The sequence below is a fragment of the Gopherus flavomarginatus genome, chromosome 19, assembly GCF_025201925.1.
Source record: "Gopherus flavomarginatus isolate rGopFla2 chromosome 19, rGopFla2.mat.asm, whole genome shotgun sequence".
NCBI classification, from domain to species: Eukaryota; Metazoa; Chordata; order Testudines; family Testudinidae; genus Gopherus; species Gopherus flavomarginatus.
The window spans coordinates 3029116-3041985 of NC_066635.1; the positions used below are offsets into that span (position 1 = coordinate 3029116).

A 12870-nucleotide genomic window follows, 5' to 3' on the forward strand; every position below is an offset into this window, starting at 1 on the left:
GTACCTCAGAAAGAGGCCTGGGAACTGGGGTGCAGATACTTTGCAGTAATGTGCCCAGATCCAACCAGCTGTGAACAGCACCAACTCCTTGTAAATATTTGAATTTCAAAGACGATATTCTGGCTGTAATTTTGCTAACCGGCTCTTCCCGCTGAGGCCCGACCCCGTCGGCAGCACTCCTTTGTTGTAAGACTGAGACGCCGTTGACTAGTGTGCCCTGGCATTTCTCTCTTCCGTTCAGATTAGGCTGTTGGCGACTCCTCCGCTCCCTGAAATGTGTTTGCGCTTGATTCTCTCCCTGTCGATCCCTTTTGCTGCCTCTGGGCTGATGAGTTAGACATTTGTACTGTAAACCTGTAAATATGCAGCTGTGCCTAGGAGCATCCTGTCTGTCTCAGCCGTGCTGCACTGCGACAGTTCACCAAGAAGGAAGGAATAGATTGAGGGGAGGGCAGAAGCTTCTGGAAAATTGGGGGAGGGACAGACAGCGATAGGAAGGGGAGTAGGGGATGGTACTGACACTTGGCAAGGAAGGGGCAGGTCAGCCATCTCCAGGCTGGGATGGAGGGTACTGGGGGCATCTGCTGGCTTCCAGGCCCAGTCCTGCCCCTCTGGGTCCCACTTTCACCTCTGCCTCCCCCTCCCCCTGGCATGCACGAGTTTACACGGGGTGGCACCACCACTGTTTCCAGTGGAAGGGCACTAGTCCCTCCAACCCCCCCGGTTCCAACGGCCATGGAGTCAGTGCCCCAAAGCGTTTTGCACAGGGGATACATTAAATAGCTTTGCATCTCCGCAGGGCTGCTGGCAGGGTTAGCAGGAGTCTGCTGGACTAACATTCCTGGCGTTTGGTTGGTGCATGGTCATTGCAGTCAGCCGGGGATCCCGCCTTATTTGACCTATCTGCTTATTTAACTCTTGACTGGATCATTTGGATGTTTGTGTGATCCTGACTGTGTGTGTGTCTGGAGAGCGGAGCTGGGAGCAAAACCCCGCCAGCGAGTTTGCAGCTATTTTCATAAGAGACATTGAGAATGGATCTCTTTCTATAGCCAAGGAGAGTTTTGTAATACATGGGTCTATCCTTTAATGGCAGCGTTCATTCCTTTGCATGTTTCAGGTGGGTATTTGTTTTGAGCAAAGCAGCTACGTTTGGTATTTCAATGATACTCAGGCCACAGCCATGGGTGTTGGTGGTACAGTATGTTTGTATTTAAAATCAAAATTTATTATAATAAAATCTATTTTCACAAAAATACACTTTTTCTACAAAAAAGGGTAAATTCACTGCTGCTTATTTTTTCCGCCCAACCCCCCCCCCCGCCTTCCCCTTCCAAACAAGAGACAATGAGGTGCTCAGAGAAAGTGTGAAATCAGACCAACTAGCCCTGCCCTGAGGAGAGAACATGCTGAGGTGGACATGATGCTGCAGTTGGCTAAAACAACAGTAGGTGGGGTGGCAGAATGACAATCAGAAGCACTCAGCATAGACAGGGGCATGGCATGAAAGGGTGGGGCGGAGTTCTTTAGTTTTCTTGGCTAATGGCTGTCTGAGCTGGCTGAGTTCATGTCCGTGTCACAGCAGAAGTGAGTCTCCAGGAGGGACTTGAATGAGGAGGGGGTGGTGGACTCGTGGTTCAGCTGTGGGACGGGCGTTCCATGCATAGGGTCAGTGTGGAGAAAGCATGAAGATGTTTGTGTGAACACAGGTGACGGGAGACTTAAGGTTGGCATCATGGATTGGAGGGTAGGGTGTGAAGTGACAAGGAACAAGGGCCCAATATGGGGCAGTTACATGGCACTTTTGTAGAGCGGTGGGAGGTGGGGTGTGGGGTTGGGTGCAAAGCTTAAAGTCCGTGCTGTGGGGGGAAGGGAGGCAAATTCTGAAAAGGGGGAGACAGGGTTAGGACAAGAGGCAAGGACGGTGGTGTCTGCATCAGCTCTTGGGGTGGAACTGGAGCAGGGCAGTGTGGATGTTAGGGAACTTGCAGTGATAGGATGAAGAAGGAGGGACCTGAGCAAGATTTGTAGTGAAATGGGCAGAAAGGATCGGCGTTCTTTCTTTTAAAAGGTCTGTGGAAAAAGCATGAGGACTTGGACCCTTTTTAGCTATGAGGGACACAGGCAAATAGACGATGGAATCTGAAAACACACCCTGGACACCTTCACTCAGAGTCAGAGCCCCTGGGCTGCATTTCTACTGACTCGCTCGCTCAGGAATGAACTAGATGCCTTGAGTCTGCACTGGATTCAGGGACTTGTAAGTAGGGGCAGGAGGTGTCCAGTGTTCTCTCTCTATATATAATTTTTTTTCATCCATGTGCGGAATGAATTTTGTTATGTGCATCATATTGAGGTAATGTGTGGATCTGCACCACCAGTAGAAACAAAAAGCCTAGATATAATATATTTTTTTAAAAGTTACCATAGGGATAATCACTCCAGTAGGACAGGTTAGGCATTTTAGAACTCACTACTCAAAGTATTACATTTAAGCATATAAGAGAAATAAAAATTGTGAAATGCATCGACCAGTCAAAAAACTAAAACAACACACTTTTGAAAGAAATATCAACTAACAATAATAATAATAATATAAGTATGTGTTGGGAGATGAGTGTGAAAGTGTGTGTGTGAGAGAGAGAGAGAGACTGTGTGTGTGACAGACTGTGTGTATGACAGAGACACATTGTGTATGTATGTCGTAGAGTTACCGGGGCGATGCTCTGGAACTACTCCGTATGAGGCCAGTCAGGATTCTGGGGGAGCCTCCTTTCTCTGAGCGCACTGTCTCCAGGGCAAGACACTTACACAGCTTCGACTTTCCTGGGTCTGACCTTGGAGCATTCAGCATCTCCTTTCAACTGCAAAGGAGAGAACCCCATGGATTTCTGGGGCACTTCCCTGTACGCGACCAGCAGGTGGGTAAATACTTGTCCCTGTCCTGCAGATGCTGGTCCATGAAAGTCTTCAGCATCATCTTCAGGGTCCCATTAAACCTCTCCACCAGCCCGTTAGACTGAGGGTGATATGCCGAGGCTCAAGTGTGCTGGACCTCACACTTGTCTCTCAAATGCTGGAGCAGGGTTGACAAGAAATTGGACCCCTGGTCTGTAAGGACCTCCAGGGGACCTTCTGAAAAGGCTCCTCTATGACAGGCAGGTGTCTCAAGGCTGCTTTCCCCTTGGCCCCGGCCTTACCTACCCTCTGACAGGGGTCACAAGATCGGCAATACTGTTGGACTGTAGTAAAGACCCCAGGTCAGTAAAAGTTCTGTAGCAGCCTCTGCTTGGTGCGCCGGATTCCCTGGTACCCTGCGAGGGACATCGTGGGCCAGGTACAATAGCTGCGGTGGTACTTCTGGGGGACCACCAACTGCCCCCAGCTCCCCCATGGTTCCACTTCCCCTGAGGAAGCCCATTCCTGGTACAGGGATCCCTTCTCCCGCAGGAATCTGTCCCTGCAGCCTTCCCCGATGGTCTCTGCCACATTGAGGCCAGCCAGGTCCCTCAGCTTCTCTAAGGAGGGATCTTCCTGTAGCTCAGTTTTGAATTCAGCAGCTGGAGAGGGGAGTGAAACCATTTCTCTCTCACTGCCTACGGTCACAGCCCTCCAGACAGGAGCGCAGGGAGTCATGCTCTCCTGGTGAAGAGTCCACCTCTGGGCCTTAGCCACCCTCTGACCAGGTGTCTCTTTCACCAGCAGCACCCTTTTATCTGCTTCCCCCTTTCCTGAGGCCTCTTGCACCGCTGGACAAGGCAGCCCTGGTTGGCAGCTGTCCCCCCCGGCTGTGTCTGCCCACACTCAGCTGGAGTCTCTGATTCCCCCAGGCTCAGCTTCTCCCCTGCTGTCCTCGTGGGGGCAGGCAGTGAGTTCTCTGCTCTGGTCACAGCATCAGAGCCAGCGTGAGCCCCCTCCCCGGTGTGCAGGGGGGCAGAGAGCATCTCTCCCTCCCACTCAGCCCCAGGGCTCTGGTTGCAGACGGGCAGGTATCCTAAGCCCAGCAGCCCCTCCCCCCTGCCAGCCAGCTCATTTGCATTTACACTGACTCCTTCAGTCTCAGTCGATTGGTTCCCTGGATTCAAATTCAAATTCAAATCCTCGGCCATTACAGGAGCTGGGCCTGAATTCTGTCCAAAAGAGACACGGTCACCCCCCATCAGGATCTCCCAGCCGATAACTTGGAGAACCCCAACTGCCAGCCAGCCAGCCAGACCTCTCCTGTGTCTGCACAGGGATCTGGGCCATAGGCAGGGAGAGGGGCTTCATACCTGGGATCTTCACCCAGGTCCCACAGCCCCTCAGCATCTACGGCTGCACCACCCGGGGACTGACAACAGTTGTCTCTGTCCCAGGGTCTCGCCACCCCAGGCAGGTCTCCCCACTGACCACCACCTTCTGCTCCCACTGGGGGTCCAAGGGTCCTGAGCCCAGGAGACATCATGCAGACATACATGTTGGGAGGGACCAGGAGTGAGCCAGTCTGCCACCCTGCCCATCTGGCTAAACAGCTCTATGGCCTTGGGGTCCAGGAAGGGGGCTAGACACCGGAGTCTTTCTGCAGGGCCAACCTGGTTCCAATTGCCAGCTCTCCTGAAAGCCGTGAGACAGGCACCTATATCACCCCCCTCCTTAACCTGTGGCAGCAATTTAGTATCGAGGTTCCCTGTGGAATTGGCACCCCGGGGTCCATCCCCATTCACCTCTGGATGGGTCCTTCTGCCTCTCAGCTCAGCCATCGCCAGTTCATGCTGCCGCTGTCTCTCCTGCTGTTCTGCCTCATGCCTTCCCTGTCTCCTATGGTCCTCTGACTCCTTCATTCTCAGCTCCAATTCCAGCCGTCTCAGATCCACTGGTGGGGAACCCAGTGGAGACCTCCGGCTGGTCAGGGACACTGATTTCATGAATGCCCGGCTGCTCCCAACTTCTCTTGCGGCCCCACCTGGGTCAGGAACCGGCACCTTAGAGCAATCGTTCTCCTCCAACTGAGCAATTGGCTGTGCCTTGGTGAACTTTCCAGTGAACAGCCCTCTCCCTCTGCACAGCTCTACAATGTCCTTCTTAAGGAGATGGTTATAGGCCATCTCCACACTGTTCCCAAGTTGTCAGGAACTCACAGGCCTGTGCTTTCTCAGCTTCTCATGATCCCTGGAGGAAACCCTTCAGTGTGACAGCTCTTCCCGGGGGTCCACTCTCGGGGTTAAGCCGTGGGCTCCTCCCAGAGTTGGCTCCAGGCCCCAGCACGGCAAGCACATGCTTGGGGCGGCAAGCTGCGGGGGGCACTCTGCCAGTTGCTGCGAGGGAAGCAGGCAGGCTGCCTTCGGTGGCTTGCCTGCGGAGGGTCCGCTGGTCCCACTGCTTTGGCAGCCTGCCTGCCTGCCGTGCTTGGGGCAGCAAAATCCCTAGAGCCGCCCCTGGCTCCTCCGCCTCCTGTAACTGCTCCTCTCAGAGCGTTCAGCATGCTCGTCTCTCGCTAATCCCCCTTCGTTCTACTGCTCCTCAGTCACTTACTGCAGGATGCTCCGTCCACAGGGTGCAGATTATCCTACTGCTACCCCAGTTGTCATGGAGTTACTGGGGCGATGCTCTGGAACTACTCCCTATGAGGCCAGTCAGGACTCTGGGGGGAGCCTCCTCTCTCTGAGCACCCTGTCGCCAGGGCAAGAAGCTTATACAGCTTCCACCTTCCTGGGTCTGACCACCGTGCACTTCCTGCAGCGAGTCCGCCCGTGCATGGCTTCTGGGGAAGCCAGAGGGTCCTGCACCCCAACTCTGCAGTCAGATGTGACTCTCAGCCAGTGTAAAGTGGAAGGTTTATCAGTCAACAGGAACAGAGTGTAGAACAGAAATCTGTGACTTTCAGCCAACTCTATCTTGGGGGAGCCCTGGGCCAGACGCCCTGGACGCCCCCCACTTCCAGTCCCCCACAGCAGACTACCCAGCTTCCAGCAACCCAACCTCAGACACCCTCATTGCTCTTCCTCCTGGTTTGTCTCGCTTCCCGGCCTGGTCACATCCCCCTCCTGCGTCTCAGGTTATGAAGGGCACTGTCATAGCATCCATGCAGGCATCTGGAGCAGCCTCACCTGCCCCTGAGTGTGTCAGCAAAAGTCACACATCCCTATTTCCATCTCTGGTGTAATACACAGGGAAACTGAGGCGCAAACAACATTCAGGCAAAACAGTAAGACTCACATAGGCTCACATACAACATAGCAAGATGAATAGAACCCCACTTCTTCACACATGCTGCCCCTTTAAGTACGCTGCCCTTTTAAGTAGATCAGCGCTCAGCAGTCTGAAGCCCGTTCCCTGCTTGTTGAGACACAGCAACAGCTGCCAGCAAGTTCCCTCCATCCTGAGCCCTGTCGTGTGTTCCCCGCACACTCTGTGGAGATTGGATACAAGAGTTGGGGGAGGGGGACACCCTGACATCAGTGACCCCCTTTCCCCCAGCTTTGAACAGCAAGCAGGAGGCTCCTGGGAGCAGCTGGCCAGGGATTGAGGGTAGGAACAGTGTAGCAGTGGGGGAAGAGACACCTGAAGTGCGTGGCACTTGATAGCCTGCTGGGCTGCTGCCAGGCTGCGCAGCTTAGAGGGAATTTAGGAGGTGTCCCCATCTCTGCCAGTATGGGAGGGTTGGAGAGACACACGATGTCATCACCAAACCAGAAACAAGCCCCCTGACAACCCATTCTCCTGGCAGCCCAGGCCGGTACCTTCCCACCACAAGGGAAGCTCTTCCTCTCCAGTACCTCACGCCCTCACGTGTCATCTTATCCATAGAGGTTAAGGCCAGAAGGTACCATAGGATCATCTACTTTGACATCCTGTATAGCGCACACCATTAACTTTCACCCAGTGAACCTCAAAATTGAGCCCAATAGCTTTTTTGGCTAAGGTGTCTTCCAGAAACGTGGCCAGTTGAGATTTAAAGACACCCAGAGATGGAGAATCCACCACTTCCCTTGTCAGTTGCTTCCAATACTTAATCAGCCTCACCATTAAAATTTGGGCCTAATTTGTCATTTGAATTTGTCTTGCTTCAGACATTTTTGTTCTGACTTTCTTTACTGGGCTAAAGCACCCTTTCGTGCTGGGGATTTTCTCCCTGTGAAGCAACTGTAGTCAAGTCACCTCTTAGTCTTTTTGCTAAACAAAGTAAGCCCTTCACCTTTCTCACTGCAAGGCATTTTCTCCAGCTCTCACGTCATATTTGTAGTTCTTTTCTGCACCCTCTCCAATTTTTCGACAACCTTTTAAAAAAGTGGATACCAGAACTGGGCACAGTGTTCCCGTGTCAGTCTTTCGAGTGCTATATATGAAGGTGAAAACACCTCTCTGCTCCTACTCACTATTCCCTTCTTTATGCATCCAACGATCACATTAGCCATTTCTGCCACAGAATCGCATTGGGTGTTCATGTTGAGTTCCCCGCTATAACTCATAAAACCTTTAAGAGTCCCTGCTTTCCAGGATACGCTCACAAGACTGGCCATACTTGGTTAGCCTAATGGTCCATCTAGCCCAGTATCCTGACAGGGGCCAGTGCCACATGCTTCAGAGAGAATGAACAGAACAGGGCAATTTTGAGTGATCATCCCTTGTTGTCCACTCCCAGCTTCTGGCATTTACAGGTTTAGGGACCCCAGACCATTGTGTATGTCTGGCCTGCACTCCTTGTTCATAGATGCCTGGCCTTGCCTTTTTCTGTATTAAAAGCACATTGTTTGAATGGGCCCAGATTACCAAGGGTTTCAGGTCCCTCTGTATGACTGCCCTGTCTTCATTCTTATTTGTCACTTTTACAATCTTTGTGTTATCCGCAAATTTTATCAGCAGTGATTTTATATATACTTCTAAATCATTAATGACACAAATTCTGCACTCTGTCAAGGGGTTAGACTGGATCACTCTTACAGTCCCCTCTAAGGCCTTATCTACACAGTTTTGTCGACAAAAGTCAGGTTTTGTTGACAAACCAGTGCAGGTGTACACCCTGCAAAGTTCCTCCTGCTGATTTAACTCACCTGCTACATCAACATAATAAAACCATCTCAATGCATGGCATAGAGCTTTTTGCAATGAAGTTAGAGTGACTCATTGTCACTGTAGACTCTGCGTTTGTTTATGTTGCCCTAAGCCTCCAGGAGGTGTCCCGCAATGCCCATCATGACTGCTCTGGCAAGCAGTTTCTACTCCGCTGCCCTGCATCCAGGTTCAGAGGCATGCACCTCTCTTCCTTTAAAGCCCTGGGAATTTTTGAAATTCCACTTCCTGTTTGCTTGGCATAGCCAACTCACATTGCATCTTCCCAGCTGACCATGCAAATGGGCTCCCACATGGAGTACACAAGTTGCTGGTTCTGTTGCGTTTGTGGGGAGAGGAGGCTGTGCAGTTGTAGCTCCAATCCAGCTGTAGGAACTTTGACATCTACAAGCAGATTGCTCATGGCATGGATGAGAAGGGACACGCAGCAGTGCCATACTAAGAGAAAGGAGCTGAGGCAGGTGTACCCGAAGGCAAGGGAGGCTAACCGTTGCTCTGATACAGTGCCAAAAACATGCCACTTCTACAAGGAGCTTCACATCATCCTCAGCAGTGACCCCGCCTCCACTGCCAAGAGCCCCATGGATACTTCGGGGGGACTGGAGACAGTGGCCAGCAGAGTCAACTCTGAGGATGAAGTGGTAGACAAGGAGGTTGAGTTGGAGGATGATGAGGGACAGATGACAGGCTCATCTGGTGATGTGGCGATCCAGGACCTCTTTTTGACTCTGGAGGGGTCTAGCCAATCCCAGCAATTCATGTCTGGCATGCCTGAAGCAGGAGAGGGAGCTCCGGTAAGTACTCATTTTTCTTCTATAATGCACAGTTACATGAGATAGAGGTGTCCTTTATTTTGTTACATGGTGCACATAGGAGAAGGGATCGAAATTAACAACACTAAGTACTATTGGCATCTGCTTCGCTTTCCCCCGAGCTGCTATGCAGTGGGGGCCCTGTGGAAAAGTTTGTTAATGCACACCAAGGTCTCGCAGGAATTCTTCACAGAGATCTCTGGGAAACTTTCCTGCAGATACTCTGCAATCCTCTGCTGAAGGTTCCGTGGAAGAACTGCTTTGTTTCTTCCTCCATTGTAGGAAACTTTGCCCTGCCAATCAGCAATTACATGTGAAGGAACTAAATCAGCACACAAGTGAGCAGCATGGGGACCTGGTCTGAAGCCACACGCATGCAGGAGATGCACCCTTGAATCTTCGGTTACCCTCTGTAGTGTGCTTTCTGCTTCGATCGCCCCTGCCTGTGAAAAATCGTGCCAGTATTCAGAATAGTGTCCCCAGGCATTTGTGCTGATCCTCTTCTGAAACCACCCAGAACCTGTCTCATCCTGCACCACTCCCTCCCCAGACTAAACTCACTACGTTTAGTGCTCTGGCTGTGCTGCGTGCTTGACAAGGGAAAGTGAGAAAGAGGTGTATGTAACTTATGATTCACTGTGAGTGCACACACAATACTGACTCTTTGTATTGTTCCTTTTGCTTCTGCAGATGTGCCCTTGGGGGCCAGCTCCTACACACCGGCGGAGCACCTCCATCAGAAAAGGAGGTGAACAAGGAGTAAGGAGGACATGTTTTGGGAATTGCTGCAATTATCAGATCAAGCCAATAGTGAGCACAGAGTGTGGAGAGAGACAATAAATTAGAGACTACAAATGGATAGCTAGGAAAGGAGACAGGGCTGGGAGAGAAGACATGATCAGGAGTGGATAATAAAGCTCATGGAGGACCAAACGGAGATGCTGAGGTCCCTGACTGTGCTGCAGGCAAAACACATGCATGCTTGACACCTCCCTCCCACCCTTGCAGCTCATACAGAATTGCCTTCCTTGCCTTCCCCAAGCTCCCCAGACACATTCATCTTGTGTTCCTGGCTCATTGCAGTACCCCTTGCACTCCTCCCCAGGGATATTTTCCATAATGACAGCTAGATTTACATACACCTGTGAGAGTCTCACATCAGCAAGTGCTGCTCACTGTCATGTCTCTGGTAAAACGTGTTAATCTGTGTATTACTGTTTAATAAAAACTGAGTCTCACAAAAACAGTGATTCTTTATTTGTGACCTACACACAGTGGTTGCAACAGAAATTCAAACACAAAGGCAATCACCACATTTGCAGACTATAATTAACGCTCAGGCAGGAATCATTGTAGGGGTCATTCAAGGTGGCAAGTAAACAGTGCCTGGCTCAATTCATTATAGAAAGACTCATTACTGGAGCTCATTGTCAAAGTGCTGTTTCAAAGCCTCCCTGATTCAAATAGCCCCCTGTTGAGCCCCTCTAACAGCCGCAGTGTCTGGCTGCTCAAAAGCAGCTGCCAGGTGATCCACCTCAATGCTCCACCTCTGGGAAATCTTTTCCCCTTTGGCTTGACAAATGTTATGCAGAGCATAGCAGGCTGCTATGACTATGGTCTAACCCGCCAAAAAAGGCAGCACCAGCGTGCTTTTAATCTGCCCAATGCACATTCTGTGGTCATTCTGTACCTGCTGAGCCTGTTGTTGAGGCACTCCTGGCTGTTGTCAAGGTTTCTAGTGCCTGGCTTCAATGTAGGGGGGGGGAAGAGGTGCAGTAATTGGTAGGCTGGGTCTCCCAGGATCACTATGGACATTTCCAAATCCCCCGTTGGAAGCTTTTGGTCTGGAGAAAAAGTCCCTACATAGCTTTCTATACAGACCAGTGTCCTGAAGATGTATGCATCTTCCATGACTACCCTGCACTGATATCAGTGAAATGACCCCAGTGAGCCATCAGCTACCATAGAGAAGTAACCTTTTCTGTTGATATACTCTGTTGCAAGATGGTCTGGGGCCAAAATTGGAATATGTGTTCAGCTATCACCCCACTTCAGTCAGGGAATCGCATAGCCACAAAGCCAGCCACTATTTTCCACACATTGCCAGAGTCACAGTCCTTTGTAGCAGGAGACAATTAACGGGCCCTGCACACTTGCATCACTGCAACCCCCACAGTGGACTTCCCAGCTCCAAACTGATTTGAACTGACCAGTAGCAGTCTGGAGTTGCCAGTGTCTACACAGCGATTGCCACTCACTTTTCCACTGTAAGGGCAGTTCTCGTTCTGTGCTGCGTGGCAGGGGCAAGATCTGCACACAGTTCAAGGAAGGTGGCTTTGCCCATCTGAAAGTTCTGCAGCCATTGCTCACCATCCCAGACCTGCATCAGAATCCAATCTCATCACTCAGCGCTTATTTTCAGAACCCAGCAGTGACAGTCCACTCTGTGCAGCTGCTCCATGAATGCCAACGTCAAACTTGAATTCTTTCTTTCCATGGCACACAGCATGGTAGGCAGCATGGATTCCTGTTCAGATTTGCAGCTCGTGAAATACTGCAGGATCAGCCACGATGTCTTCATAATGATCATCACAAGACTGGAGAGCAGCACAGGATTCATGCTTTCAGGCAAAGATGGCAGGTGCAAAGTTTACAGAGGCCGTTGAAAAATGTCATGGAACACAGTCAGAAGCCCTTGGAATTATGGGATGGAGAACATTGTATCATGAGGGTGGTGATCCCACCCTAGGATGCTCTGTGATCTATTCCTAGATCTTATAGTGGGAGAAGGGGGAGAAGTGGGAGAAGGGGGCAATTTGCACAGTGGGAGAGCTTCCCATGGTGCAATGCTGTCTCTGTTGGTGCTAGAGCACCAAGTATAGATGTCAAGTATCAGAGGGGTAGCCGTGTTAGTCTGGATCTGTAAAAGCAGCAAAGAATCCTGTGGCACCTTATAGACTAACAGTACAGATGTACTCTGCTGACACACAGAGCATTGCATGAACAAGCAATGATGATTGGAAAAAGGCTAATGCAGTGCCCATCTCTAAAAAAGGGAGGAAGGAGAATCTGGGGAACTACAGGCCAGTCAGCCTCACCTCAGTCCCTGGAAAAATCATGGGGCAGGTCATCAAGCAATCAATTCTGAAGCACTTAGAGGAGAGGAAAGTGATCAGGAACAGTCAGCATGGATTCACCAAGGGCAAGTCATGCCTGACTACCCTAATTGCCTTCTATGATGAGATAACTGGCTCTGTGGATGAGAGGAAAGCAGTGGACGTGTCATTCCTTGACTTTAGCAAAGCTTTTGATATGGTCTCCCACAGTATTCTTGCCAGCAAGTGAAAAAAGTATGGGCTGGATGAATGGACTATAAGGTGGATAGAAAGCTGGCTAGATGTTCGGGCTCAATGGGTAGTGATCAATGTCTAGCTGGCAGCCGTTATCAAGCAGAGTGCCCCAAGGGTTGGTTCTGGGGCTGGTTTTGTTCAACATCTTTATTAATGATCTGGATGATGGGATGAATTGCATCCTCAGCAAGTTTGCAGAGGACACTAAGCTGGGAGGAGAGGTAGATAGGGAAGGGATAGGATACAGAGTGACCTAGACAAATTGGAGGATTTGGTCAAAAGAAATCTGATCAGGTTCAACAAGGACAAGTGCAGAGTCCTGTACTTAGGACGGAAGAATCCCATGCATTGCTACAGGCTGGGGACTGACTGGTTAAGTGGCACTTCTGCAGAAAAGGACCTTGGGATTACAGTGGATGAGAAGCTGGATATGAGTTAGCAGTGTGACCTTGTTGCCAAGAAGGCTAACGGCATATTGGGCTGTATTAGTAGGATCATTGCCAGCAGATTGAGGGAAGTGATCATTCCCCTCTATTCAGCACTGGTGAGGCCACATCTGGAGTATTGAGTCCAGTTTTGGGGCCCCTACTACAGAAAAGATGTGGGCAAATTGGAGAGAGTCCAGCAGAGGGCATCGGAAATTATCAGAGGGTTGGGGC

General features: G+C 50.7%; 1 protein-coding gene across 1 annotated transcript in view; it reads left to right on the plus strand.

Annotated features, from left to right (window-relative positions):
* The window catches only part of TSPOAP1 (TSPO associated protein 1), a 161570-nt gene extending 160307 nt beyond the window's left edge, over window positions 1-1263 (plus strand). Inside the window, exon 32 of the transcript XR_007770337.1 lies at window positions 1-1263. The gene's annotated coding sequence lies outside the window, so the exon portion shown is untranslated.
* The last annotated feature ends 11607 nt before the right edge of the window (window positions 1264-12870 follow it).